Below are 14,256 nucleotides of genomic sequence, written 5' to 3'. Positions count from 1 at the left end.
GAGAATAGATAGGAGATCTGAATCTTGTGTCAATGTCTGTTTAGATGTGGTGTCAAACTCACTCCTAGTCTCTGAGATTAGAGTTGCTTCTGGAGAGAGGATTTATGACAATTAGTTCTTTTGGGAGGCTCTACTTTTGGGCAGATAAAGGATTTCCAGAGCTAAAATACCTTCATCTCAAAATAATTTTTATGACACAATGGCATATTTTGAAGTGTCATATTTTGGTCCCCTTCACAAAGGACCAAATTATTTGAACATTATAAAATACAACAAATTCTAAAAAATGTACAGAAAATAGTTTATCTCCTGTTTCTTTTGACATACAATTCACTTTAAAATTCAATGTAAAAAATCTAAATACCCCCAATCTCCCTAGATAGCTAACCACAAGTAATTTTAACCCTACATATATGCTCATTCCAATTAGATCATGGACAAACGAGCTTTGTGATCTTGGAATTCCCTTTACTTTGAAGCCTTAGCCAATAGCAGGAATAAATTCTTATGTCAATGTACCTTGACAGGTGTCTCTCATTGGTCAGTTCCATGGTGCCTCCTAGCATGGGATGGGAGAGAGCACTGGTAGCCCATGTAGTACATTGGTATAAGATGGGAAAATGCAATTAACTCACATGAAGAAATCTTGGCTTCATGCTTTTAATTTTTCTGATCTTTAGATTTCAGTGTTTACTTGCTAAAATCTTAACAATTTTCTTTCCTGCTTGACATGTTTATGGCTGCATGATGGCTCATCAGATAGGTTTATCCTTTTTTTTTTCTTTTTTTGAGATGGAGTCTCACTCTGTTGCCCAGGCTGGAGTGCAGTGGTGTGATCTTGGCTTGCTGCAACCCCTGCCTCCTGGGTTCAAGTGATTCTCCTGCCTCAGCCTCCTGAGTAACTGGAACTACAGGCCTGTGCCACCATGCCCATCTAATTTTTTGTATTTTTAGTAGATATGGGGTTTCACCGTGTTGGCCAGGTTGGTCTCATACTCCTGACCCCAGATGATCAGCCTCCCAAGGTGCTGAGATTACAGGTGGGAGCTACCATGCCCACCCCAGATTGGTTTATTCTAATATCTACTGAAGACTGGATTACATTATTGTTATTTTTAACTAGAAAGATAAAATTTAGAGAAAATATCATTTTCAAGTAAACTGTGTGCCTATGAATCTAGAGAAGACTAAAGATTAGTTGACTAAGCCCTAATGAAGTAGAAAATATCTGTATTTTGTTTAAATAACTATGGGTCCGTAGCCTATGGGGACACTTAGTTTTTTAATTCTATACTGCAGCAGATACTCAACAATGGCCTTGGAATAGTGTCTTTGTTATGTGGCCAGTGAAGTTTCCCTGCTGATGGCAGATGGCAATTTATTTTTAAATTGGCCTAGACAGAAATACTTTTTTTTTCTACCTTGGCTATGGTGCTGATTTCAGGAAGACAATCCTCCACAGAATGTTAATACTAGCAGGTTAGATTTTTCATGTAACCTTAATTGGAAGAACTGGGAATAATGACTGAAAATTCACCTACAAATACTTCCCACAGAGGAAAAATCTACAAAGAGTTGTTGCTAATGATGTCAAGGTCTCCGGCTTCTTCTATGGCTGATGACTGTTATAAATCCAGACTTCTCCCTCGTGTCTTATCTTGGTAGATATGCTTTGAAGACCCATTCTCCCTCTGCTACAACAAGGCCTCTAAACATTCCTGCAAAACTGCTCTTTTATATTAATGTTTCCTCGATGACTCCCCTGAGCCAATGACAGCATCTGCTCCCACAGTTTGCCAGGGCATTAAAGCGAGAGCTCCTCTCAGCTCTGTATGATGTACGATGGACAGTTCTTATCAACTGCATTTTAATCAGGTTCTTTCTTCTCTGCTGCTAAGGAGAAGTGTTTTGCGTGTTGTGGCATTGACATACAGAGGCTCTCACCAGCTCTTTTCATAAATTCATAAGAAAATTAGTTTATAGTTATGAAATAATACATTGCGTTTTCCTTGTCCAGATTAGCTTCTGTCAAAAGAGGAAGATTTGCTATTTGCTTAGTAAGGGTGGGTTGAGTCAGTTTCTCTGTGTGTGTTTATTCATTTTATAAGAAGATAAGAAGACATTTATCTGTTATATAGTTTATGTCATACAAAAAGTTGTAGATATAATAATTCTATTTTAGAATTATTTCTAAGTGGAAATAATTCTAGATCCAAGCTATGCTTTGAAACTATCATTTCATTTTATGAGAATTTTATTTCTGAAATGACATTCATAATCTAATATTAAATGACTTCTTGTGAAGTTATTTCATAGCACTGAAAAAAGGAATCATCGAAATAAATGATGTAAATATATGCATTTCCCAAATCTATCACTGTTTGATCCAAGGGCCATTGTATGGGTATTGCTGTGGAGTCTTGTATAATGAAAGAATCTTAGAATGTTTATCTTAGAAATTATTTTAGGTTAGTGTTTCCCTATTGATATGCTTTGGCTCTCTGTCCCTACCCAAATCTCATGTTGAATTGTAATCCCCAGTGTTGAAAGAGGTGCCTGGGAGGTGATTGAATCGGTAGGGGGTGGTGTCTAATGCTTAAGCACCATCCCTCTAGTGCTGTCCTGTGTTAGAGTACTCATGAGATATGGTTGTTTGAAAGTGTGTAGCACCTTCCCCTTCACTCTGTTTTCTTCTTGCTCCTGCCATATTAGACATGCCAGATTCCCCTTTGCCTTCTGCCATGATCGTAAGTTTCCTAAGGCCTCCCCAGAAGCAGAAGCCTGCATAGCCCACAGAATGGTGAGCCAATTAAACCTTTCTAAAAAAAATAAATTACCCAGTTTCAGGAACTTTATAGCAGTGCTAGAACGAACTAATAACCTATGTTTTCCACGAAACAATGATTCAGAGAACTGCCAGTTGGTTCAAAGGAAAAAAATGATGAGGAGAAAACCTGACCTAATAGATTTATGAGGCAGGTTAAACACATAAAGTTTTATTTATTATAATACTTCACATATCCATATAGCATTTAAAATGCTAATATAGAGTGCAGTGTCAGGCAATGTTTTGCTTCCCAAGATGATTGGACCACAAATTCATTTTTCCTCCCAATATATAATTTTGTGGGGCTCACGTTTCATCATTCTTGGGCAAGTGCTGATCTAGCACAACTCCTTAGTGATTCAGTGGAAGAAAATGGAACCCATAAGAGGTCATTGACGTGTCCAAGGTCACTCAGATGCAGACTCAAAGCTGGAACCAGAACTCCCCATGTCAGTGTTTTTTCTGTGATTCCATACTAGCTCTACTTGCTTATGTTTCACTACATGTAGACTACTGTTAGAGTAGTTTCTATGTAATTTCCTTTTATGATATGCTTTTGAAAATTAGATTATTATATTCATATGTTATAATAGTAATCTGAATTTGTGCACATTCTCTTTTTGCATTTTTTTTGTGGTAAAAATGATACGAGAGGGGGCGGGAAGTGCTGGAAGGAGACTGCCGGGTCCCTGGCTAGAGTTTAGGATTGTTTTTTCTATTTCTGTGGAGAATGTCATTGGTATTTTGATAGGGATTATATTGAATCTGTAGATTGCTTTGGGTGGTATGGACATTTTAACAATATTGATTCTTCCAATCCATGAACATAGAATATCTTTCATTTTTTTGTGTCCTCCTCAATTTATTTCATCAATGTTTTATGAATTTCATTGTAGAAATCTTTCATTTCTTTGGTTGCTTCCTAGGTATTAATTTTATTTGTGGTTATTATAAATAAGATTGCTTTTTTGGTTCTTTTTCAGATCGTTCACTGTTGGCATATAGAAATGATACTGATTTTTGTATGTTGATTTTGTATCTTGTAACTTTACTGAATTTATTTACAGTTCTAAGTTTTTTTGTGGAGTCCTTAGGTTTTTCCAAATATAAGATTATGTTCTTTGTAAACAAGGATCATTTGACTTCTTCCTTTCCAGTTTGGATGCCCTTTCTTTCTTTCTCTTGTCTGATTGCTCTAGCTAGGACTTCCAGTATTTTGTTGAATAACAGTCGTGAAAGTGGGCATTCTCAGCCTGTTGTACAGCCATCCTCCGGGAATATTCTTTGTCACACCTTTGGATCCGTGTTTCATGGATACTAAGTCTCTCTGTTTCTCTGTTTTCTTTCTGTGTTTTTTCAAACCTTTATAAATGACCTTTTACATGTTTATGTTTTTTTCTTCCTGAAAGCTTTCACACCCTCCTCTGTAACCTTGGTGTTGTGGAATTTCATAATTATATGACTGGGTTGTGGGTCTTTTCTCATTCCCTGTTCTGCTTTTGGTGGTCTTTTCCAGTCTCTGGCTTCATGTACTTAAGTGTAACAATGTCCTCTCACCTGGTTTTTTTTTTTTTTTTTTTTGTGTGTGTGTGTGTGTGTGTGTGTTTTGTTTGTTTTTTAAACTGTGGTAAACTGCATGTAATATAAAATTTACTGCCTTAACCATTTTTAAGTGTACAGTTCAGTGGCATTAAGTACATTAATATTGTTGTGCTGCCATCACTACTATGCATCCCCAGAACTCTTTCCGTTTTGCAAAACTGAAACTCTGACCATTAAACAATAACTCTGTATTCCCCCTTCCCCTAGCCATTGGCAATCACTATTTAACATTCTTTTTCCTTGATTTTGACCACTCTAGGTACCTCATTATAGTAGTTAGGGTTTTCTAGAGAAACAGAACCAATAGGATGTGTGTATGTGTGGGTGTGTGTGTGTGCATGTGTGTGTGCATGTGTGCATATACATACATTATACACACACACATACACATATAGAGACAGAGATTGATTGAGAGAGAGCGAGATTGATTTATTTTCAGGAATGGCAAGGCCAGCAGGCTGGAGACCCGGGGAAGAACTGATGTCAACATATACAATTAATCATCCTCATCCTATAATCCCTGTGACTCAGGAGGCTGAGGCAGAAGGATTGCTTGAGGCCAGGAGTTTGAGACCAGCTTGGGCAATAATATGAGACCCGTCTCTACAAAAACAAAAGGTAAACAAAATATTTAACCATCATACTCACATAAGTGGAATTATACACTATTTCTCCTGTTGCGTCTGGCTTATTTCACTTAGCACAGTGTCATTATGTTATGTCTTCTTTCTTCTCCTTCTCCTCCTCCTCCTCCTCCACCACCACCACCTCCTCCTCCTCCTTCTTCTTCCCTCTTCCCCTCCTTCAACTTCTCCTTCTCCTTGACTTAGCCTGCATTTCTTATGTTGAACAAGCACTGCTTTGGAGTTTATGAGGCAATTTAATCATGTTTACTATTCCCTTTTTATTATTCTGTGGCGCTAGTTCTTTTAATTTTTATTTTTAAATAAAGACAGGGTCTCATTATGTTGACCAGGCCTATCTGGAACTCCTGGCCTCAAACAGTCCTCCCACTTCGGCCTCACAAAGTGACGGAATTACAGACATGAGCTGCTGTACCCAGTCAGCAGCTAGTCCTTTCCTTGCCCTTATATAAAATTTAATGCCATTCCCCTAGCTTTTCTCATCATTTTCAGATAACCAAAGATGCTTTCCAGTTCCATGTCATAGTCAAATATTTCATGTTGGTTTTAAGTGAAATCATCTTTCTTTCTCCAGCTTATGTTACTGCAGATGGAAAGTCTGAAGTCACAAAAAAGTATATTCTGCTTCTTTTCTTCTTGTTACCTGGAACTTTGTTTTATTTTATCTCCCACATTATTCTAATCGCATTTTCTGATCTCTCTCCCCTCCAGGGCAGGAATCCTTTGAAGGGATAAAAGAAGTAATCAGAGGCCGGCGCGGTGGCTCACGCTTGTAATCCCAGCACTTTGGGAGGCCGAGGCGGGCGGATCACGAGGTCAGAAGATCGAGACCACGATGAAAACCCGTCTCTACTAAAAATACAAAAAATTAGCCGGGCGTGGTGGTGGGCGCCTGTAGTCCCAGCTACTCGGAGAGGCTGAGGCAGGAGAATGGCGTGAACCCGGGAGGCGGAGCTTGCAGTGAGCCGAGATCGCGCCACTGCACTCCAGCCTGAGCGACAGAGCGAGACTCTGTCTCAAAAACAAAAACAAAAACAAAAACAAAAAAAAGAAGTAATCGGAGGCCTGTCCATGGTGACAATAGGGTCAAAGTGTGTGGTTTCTTGTAGGTAGTATTTTCTTATATGATTTTATGAGAAAACAGGCATTACGTTTTTTTAAATTAAGTAGTCTATATATATTTTAATCTCATTAATAGATATGAAATGTTAGTATTTAACAAATCATAATACATCAATTCAATTATGTTGAAGCATCAGCTCTTCTGAGAACCCTTCCATAATATCTCCACAACCTCTTCACTCTCTAACAGGGTTAACCTCATCCCCATCCTCCACCACAGCTGGTGCCTGCTTGTATTTGACTCATAATAGACTGCATTGGAATCATCTGTTTGCTTGTCTGTTTCTCTTCCACTCAATAAGCTCCTGAGGGGCCTCATTATCTCTCCAATGCCTGGATTATAGTGTTGTTAAATACATTTCTGTCGAATTGAACAGACACAGTTCAGAGGCCAAAAGATCAAAGATTCAGCAAAAGAAGGCCCTGAAGTGTGTGCTGATTCCAGAAGAGAGGCTGCTTGTCTGTTTGGGAAGAAAAACCTCCCAACTCTTGCTTATGATCTCTGGTCCTATCTCTTTTTCTCCTGCTTCAGTGAGTAAGGGGTTTGGCAATTCAAAACATTTTTATTTTTATTGTTTTGAATCAGGCAGCCTCCAGAATCACAGCAGATTCAAAGAGTTTCCCTTGGGGTGGCAATTTTACCTACTCTCAGCTCAGGGCTGCCTCTACTCAGCAGACATTAGACAACACTGCTGAGAATATTTTCCTCCTAATAAGAAAATTCCAATCACAATGATCATGCTCAGATACCTAAAGAGCTGCTGGAATCTGACCTCCGAATACCTGGGGAATTACTATACTGTGAAAAAAGGCAGTCTGAAGAAAGAAAGGACAATGAGGTAGGCTTGTTTGTAAATATGTGGTTCACCTTTCTGAGAGACATCTTTAAGCTATAAAAGTGTATGGAACGTTTTATGGGTTTTGTCTTCCTTCATAGCTCTATAAAATTTCAGTTTTATTGGTGTGAGCCCTCTGTGTGAAGTAAATGATAGATAAGCAGATGATCATTTTATTTCATGGTTGAGACAAGATGTGCTGGGCTTTATTGCACCTAATCTCCCAGTGAAAGAAGAGTTTTAAAGTGCATAGTAGTTAATTCTCTTTGGCAGACATGAGCTATAAACGTGTTTTCATCTGCTTTCTGTTCTTATTAAATTAGAAATTTTCAGTGATTATAGGTTTTTACTTCTCTTGTGGGGAATTTGGAAATAATTTTAAAAATCGATCTTTCCTATTATTTAGATGCCTGGAGTGACTTGGAATACAGTATTAGTTAGTTTCAGCATATTCTTATTATTGGTGTAAATGGCGTTTTGGCTCAGAATCCCAAGATTAGTCATCCTTACCATAGCCAAAACAGTGATCCCTGATCACCCCAACCAGAAAAGAGTTCTTCTGTCTTGGTGCTACTCGGTCACTTCTTGTCAGCACTTCATAAACCAAGTTCCTTTTATTTGAGCACCTTGTGTAATAACATGGCCTATTCCCAGGCCCTTCATTCCTTTTATCCCTACAGATGGGACTGCCTAACTAGTATAGAACAGAAAATTGATCTTTTTCATACCATGTCTGATAAATAGTTTTTGGCTTTGTGGAGCATTGAACCTATGTAAGATGATAAGGTGACATGTAGACTCAATATTAAACAGACCTTTCACCATCTACAGTTGGTTAGAGACTCCTCCCCAGGTTCAGGAGCAGGAACACAGAGGGTATGCATTTGTGGACCCTAACTGCACTCTGTCTTCATAGATCCTCACGTAAGAATCTTGCAGTTTGCTATCAGGCAGTTTATGGAATGGTGTTCATAGCTATGGTCCTGTCTTAGTCCATTTGTGCTTCTAGAACAAAATGCCTGAGACTGGGTAATTTACAAAGAACAGAAATTTATTTTCTCACAGTCCTGGAGGCTGGGAAGTCTAAGATCAAGGCGCTAGCAGGTTTGGTGTCTGGTGAGGGCTCATTCCTCACAGATGACCCTGCTTAGCTGTCCTTACATGGTGGAAGAATGGAAGACAGCAAATCCACTTCCTCAAGTTTTTTAAAATAAGGGCCCTAATACGATCCATGAGGGCTCTGCTGTCATGCCTTAATCACCCCCTAGAGGCCCCACCTCTTTTCTTTTTTCTTTTTTTTTTACATGGAGTCTTGCTCTGTCACCCAGGCTGGAGTGCAGTGGCACCATCTCGGCTCACTGCAACCTCCGCCTCCCAAGTTCAAGTGATTCTTTTGCCTCAGCCCCCTGAGTAGCTGGAATTACGGGCACCCACACCACCCCTGGCTAATTCTTGTATTTTTAGTGGAGACGGGGTTTTGCCATGTTGGCCAGGCTGGCCTTGAATTCCTGACCTCAAGTGATCTGCCCACCTCATCCTCCCAAAGTGTTGGGATTACAGGCATGAGCCACCATGCCTGGCCAGCCCTACCTCTTTTGGCAATGAAGTTTCAACATGAATTTTTGGAGATACATTCAGACCATAGTGGGTCCCAATAGAGGGAGAGAATTTGTGATTACAGTCAAAGCCCAAATTATTCGATTACATAGGTGTTGTGGGGAGGGCAGTTGGAGATCACTCTTGAAGTCATGAATTTTAGGGCAGGTATGATTCCATAAGAGCACCATGAGTCCAAAGGTTGCCCAGCAGGAGGAGAAAGTCAATTAGGAAAGGGCCTCGATTCTACTAGTAGGCAGCCTCATGTCTCCCTTTTCAATTTCTCTAAGCTATTTCCAATTTCCCAGTCAAAAATATTTAGTGAAAGTAAGAGAACATACAGGTATGCCAGGAAAGCTTACACGAAAAAAGCTTTCAAGGAAAAGAGGCTCACACATAATGGGATGTCTTCTGGCAAGACCTTCCACTTTATCCCAAGCCACTCCATGAAGTGGTCAGTCCAGTGTCCACAGGTTATTGAAAGATCTGGCCCCTGTCTTACAGAACTGTGCTGCCTAAAGGAGAGAAAGAGAGGGAGAATGTGGAAATTTGGCTACTAGATGGGTAAAAGTAGGTGCTTTGGAAAAATAGGAGAGTTGGTTTAAAGCTACTATCTGAACTTGTGAGTTTTTAAATTTTTTGGTTTGATCTCTTAGGGAAACTGGCCATTTGCTGAAAATCTGTCTGACAGAAATCCAAAGAAAATTTGACCTATCTCTTCTAGTTTCATACAATTGTGCTTGCAGACAGACAAACCTAGTTGACTCGACTTGCTAGCTCAATAATCTCATCTTTTATCATTTTATAACTCAGCAAATAGCTTATAGTTTTTCACTCTCTCCTTAGCCTTTATGCTTCTGTTCATGTTGTCTCCTTGTCTAGAATGCCCCTCTCTCTGCCTTGCCTGCTCTTCAAGCCACTCCTTCATATGTTCACTTAATCTGGCATATCTCTACTAGCATGTTAAAATTTAGCTCAAGGATTGCCTTATCTAGGGCCTCTTCCTTGTTTCACACCATGGCAGACCTCAGCTGCCTCCCCATATCCTCTCTTCTTTCCACTTAACAACACTGATATTTTTAGTGGTGCCATGCGTCAGAAGTAGCAGGGGCCTCTTCCTGGACCTAGGGGTTGAATCTTGACTGATTTAAGCCAATTGTAATAATTCTGTTTCCCTTGCCAGTGACTGTGTTAGAAATAATCATGTGATGTAATTCTAATTACTAACACAGGGAAATCTGCTGGGAGATTCTGGGAAAGTGTTTCTTACCTTAAAAAGGAAGCTTAGCTTTCTGCTTGTGGACGCCACCGAGGAAGCATCATTAAAGTCTCTCTTTCCACTGCCCTCATGTCAAAGTCAGAGTCTCCAAAAGAGCCTGAACAGCTGCAGAAGCTCTTCATTGGAGAGCTGAGCTTTGAAACAACTGGTGAGAGCCTGAGGAGCCATTCTGAGCAATGGGGAATGCTCATGGACTGTGTGGTCATGAGAGATTCAAACACCAAGTGTTCCAGGGGCTTTGGGTTTGTCACATATGCCACTGTGGAGGAGGTGGATGCAGCCATAAATGCAAGGCCACACAAGGTGGATGGAAGAGTTGTGGAACCAAAGAGCTGTCTCAAGAGAAGATTCTCAAAGACCAGGTGCCCACTTAACTGTGAAAAAGATATATGCTGGCAGCATTAAAGAAGACACTGAAGAAATCACCTAAGAAATTATTTTGAGTAGTATGGAAAAATTGAAGTGACTGAAATCATGACTGACCGAGGCAGTGGCAAGAAAAGGGGCTTTGCCTTTGCAACCTTTGACAACCAGGAGTCTGTAGGTAAGATTGTCATTCAAAAATACCATACTGTGAATGGCCACAGTTGTTAAGTTAGGAAAGCCCTTTCAAAGCAAGAGATGGCTAGTGCTTCATCCAGCCAAAGAGGTCAAAGTGGTTTTGGAAACTTTTGTGGTGGTTGTGGAGATGGTTTTGGTGGGAATGACAAATTTGGTCATGTAGGAAACTTCAGTGGTTGTGGTGGCTTTGGTGGCAGCCCCGGTGGTGTTGGATATGGCAGCAGTGGGGATGGCTATAATGGATTTGGTAATGATGGAAGCAATTTTGGAGGTGGTAAAAGCTACAGTGATTTGGCAATTATAACAATCAGTCTTCAGATTTTGGACCCATGAAGGGAGGAAACTTTGCAAGCAGAAACTCTGGCCCCTATGGTGGTGGAGGCCAATAATGTGCCAAACCATGAACCCAAGGTGGATATGGCCATTCTGGTAGCGGTAGTAGCTATGGCAGTGTCAGAAAATTTTAATTACTGCCAGGAAACAAAGCTTAGCAGGAGAGGAGAGCTAGAGAAGTGACAGGGAAGCTACAAGTTACAACAGATTGTGAACTCAGCCAAATGCAGTGGTGGCAGGACCTAGCTGCTACAAAGAAGACATGTTTTTGACAAATACTCATGTGTGGGGGCAAAAAACTTGAGGGCTGTATTTGTGACTAATTGTATAACAAGTTATTTTAGTTTCTGTTCTGTAGAAAGTGTAAAGCATTCCAACAAAGGGTTTTAATGAAGATTTTTTTTCTATTTGCATCCATGCTGTTGATTGCTAAATGTAACAGTCTGATCATGGCACTGAATAAATGTGTCTGTTTTTCTTTTTGAGGGAGCCTAAGAAAAATATCTCTTTTCTAGTTTGTGGATGTTATTGGTGAGGAGGTGACATGTAGAGCTATGGCAGCCCTCTTGTGATCATGAGGGGACACGCCTAAGAGAAAGGCCAAAGGGCTGAAATGGAAGAATAGAAAGATGGAAATAATTGGAACTTTGAAACTAACATTGAGTTACTGACCTAATCGCCCTGGAAATGTCATTCCTCAAGACTACTTGATATGTAAGACAATAAATCAATTGAATAATTGAATCAATAATTCAATTATTGTTAAAGCCAGCTAAAATTAGGTTTTCTATTATTTGCAGCTGAAATCATCCTTACTGGTACCAACCGAACCCATATCTTTCACCTATGCTTCTTTTAGAACTCTGAATTTTTCTTTTTCTTTTTTCTTTTTTTTGACACAGGGTCTTGCTGTGTCACTCAGTGAAATGGGTCATGTGTAACATATGTTTTCTCATGCCATTTTAATGATCTGTGTGCCATCAATGTCTAGTACATACCAGTTACATAAGTACAGGTACATTAATGGATCTGATAAAACCTTATTTGTAGATTGGGGATATAAAACTTATAGACTCATTATAATGACCAAATGGTGGTTCACAGCTTGGACATTAGAGTAAATCACCTTAGATTCTCATTCAGGCTCGGCCTCTTATTATCTGTAATTTCTTTTTTTTTCTGAGACAGAGTCTCACTTTGTCTCCCAGGCCTGGAGTGCAGTGGCATGATCTCAGTTCACTACAACCTCTGCCTCCCAGGTTCAAGTGATTCTCCTGCCTCAGCCTCCCAAGTAGCTGGGATTATAGGCGCCTGCCACTGCACTCAGCTACTTTTTGTATTTTTAGTAGAGACACAGTTTCACCATGTTGGCTAGGTTGGTCTTGAACTCCTGACCTCAGGTGATCCTCTCACCTCAGCCTCCCAAAGTGCTGGGATTACAGGCGAGAGCCACCATGTCCGACCTTCTTCCAGTGTCTTAAGCTGCATGTATAGGTTATTTTTCTTCTCTGTTAATATAGATGTCTACAGCTTAAAATTTCCCTTTGAGTATTGTGTTGGGGCTCAAAATCTGATGCCCCAAAATGTGGTGCTTTGACATGCTAAACTGAAGAAGAAGGCTTATGGTCTCTGACCTCCCCCTACCAGCTACTCTCACAAAGCCTTGAGGAAGTTGTTCTCCGAAGCTCCTTTATCTGCCCCAAATCCTGACCAACAACAACAGAAACAATGGTTTTGGCTGGTGTGGTGGCTCACACCTGTAATCCCAACACTTTGGGAGGCTAAAGGGAAAGGACTGTTAGAGCCCAGGAGTTCAAGACCAGCCCAAGCAACATCGTGAGACCCTGTCTCTACAAAAAAAAGTTTAAAAATTAGCCAAGTGTGGTGGTGCACACCTGTGGTCTCAGCTACTTGGGAGGCTGAGAGGATCACTTCAGTTCAGGGGGCCGAGGCTGCAGTTAGCCATGTTCATGTGACTGCAATGTAGCCTGGGTGACAGAGTGAGACCCCATATCAAACACACAAACAAACAAACAAATGAAAAACTAGTTTTTTCTTCTCCCTGTAAGACCAAGCATGAAGCAAGATCTGAACAGAGCCTTTCACAAGATAATATCTTTCTCCCAGGGTCATTCAAATCCAAAGAGAATTATGTACCAGTTAATCTCTGTTCCTCTTTATTGCCCCTCAACAGAATTCTTCTTCGCCTCTCTCCCATAATCTGTTTTGCCAGGATCCAAGCCCCATTCTTTCTGTAACCTCAAGATGGTAATATAAGCTTCTGAACTCTGTTGGTGGATGGGTGATCACTCTGTGGTTCTTTCTGTAAACATGTTAATACATTTGTATGCCTTTTCTCTAATTAATCTGCCTTTTGCGAGTTGACTTTTCAGCAAACTTCAGAGGGTGAAAGGGAAGTTTTTTGCTTGGCTCCTACAATTGATTTAGCTGGATTGCATTAGTTTTGGTGTATTATGTCTTTTTATTCATTCATTTTATTATCTAATTTTGCTTGTGGTTTCTTATTTGTCTCATTGATTATTTAGTAGTATGTTGTGTAATTTTCATATATTTATAAATCTACCAAATTTTTTTCTATTACTACTAATTTCATTCCATTGTGATCTGATAACATATATGATTTCAGTCTTACTCAATTTATTGGAATGTGTTTTATAGCCTAACGTATGGTCTCCTCTGGAGAATGTTCTATGTTTAAAGAGAATGTGCTGTTTTGGGGTGAAGTGTTGAATAGATGTCTCTCAGGTCTAGTTGGTTTACAGTGTTGTTCAAGTCTTCTGTTTTCTTTTTCGTCTTCTGCATAATTGTTCTATTTAGTGCTGAAGGTACAGTATTTGTCTCCAATTGTCAGTGGTTGAGCAAAACACACTGTTTCTCTACACTTTCAGCCAACACTTTGGATACCAGATGTGTGAGTTTTTTTCTGCACTAAGCAGTTCTCCAACTCTCTGAACACCAATTGGGTGACTTACAATTTAATTTAATTCTGACTCTATATACGTGGAGTTAGCATCAGATTCCACATTTTTTTAATCCAGTGTGATAATTTCTGTCTTTTAGTTGGATTGTTTCATCATTTACATTTAATGTTATTATTGATACAGTCAAATTAATGTCTGTCATTTAACTTTTTGTTTTCTATATGTGTCATAGCTGTTTTGTTCTTCTCCCCTTTATTGCTTTCATTTGTACTAAGTGAATATTTTCTAGTGGAAAAACTTAATTCCTTTAATGATTTTTTTCACTACATTTATTTTCTCAGTGGTTGCTCTAGGGCTCACCATACACACCATAACCTAATGGTATCTACAGTTGACCTTGAATGATGTGGGGTTTGGGGAGCCACCCCCACAATGCAGTTGAAAATCCATGTATAACTTTTGACTCCCCCAGATTCAACTAAGAGCTTACTGTTGAACTGAAGCTTTATGGATA

The 14,256-nt window shown here is 39.7% G+C and overlaps 1 pseudogene; it reads left to right on the top strand.

Moving 5' to 3' along the window:
• The first annotated feature begins 9,975 nt into the window (after positions 1–9,975).
• LOC129467284 (heterogeneous nuclear ribonucleoprotein A1-like) lies at positions 9,976–11,094 on the top strand (annotated as a pseudogene).
• The last annotated feature ends 3,162 nt before the right edge of the window (positions 11,095–14,256 follow it).

This window comes from Symphalangus syndactylus, chromosome 18 (assembly GCF_028878055.3).
Source record: "Symphalangus syndactylus isolate Jambi chromosome 18, NHGRI_mSymSyn1-v2.1_pri, whole genome shotgun sequence".
Taxonomy (NCBI): Eukaryota; Metazoa; Chordata; class Mammalia; order Primates; family Hylobatidae; genus Symphalangus; species Symphalangus syndactylus.
Note: the sequence above shows the minus strand (reverse complement) of the source record. Positions and strands in the feature narration are given on the sequence as shown.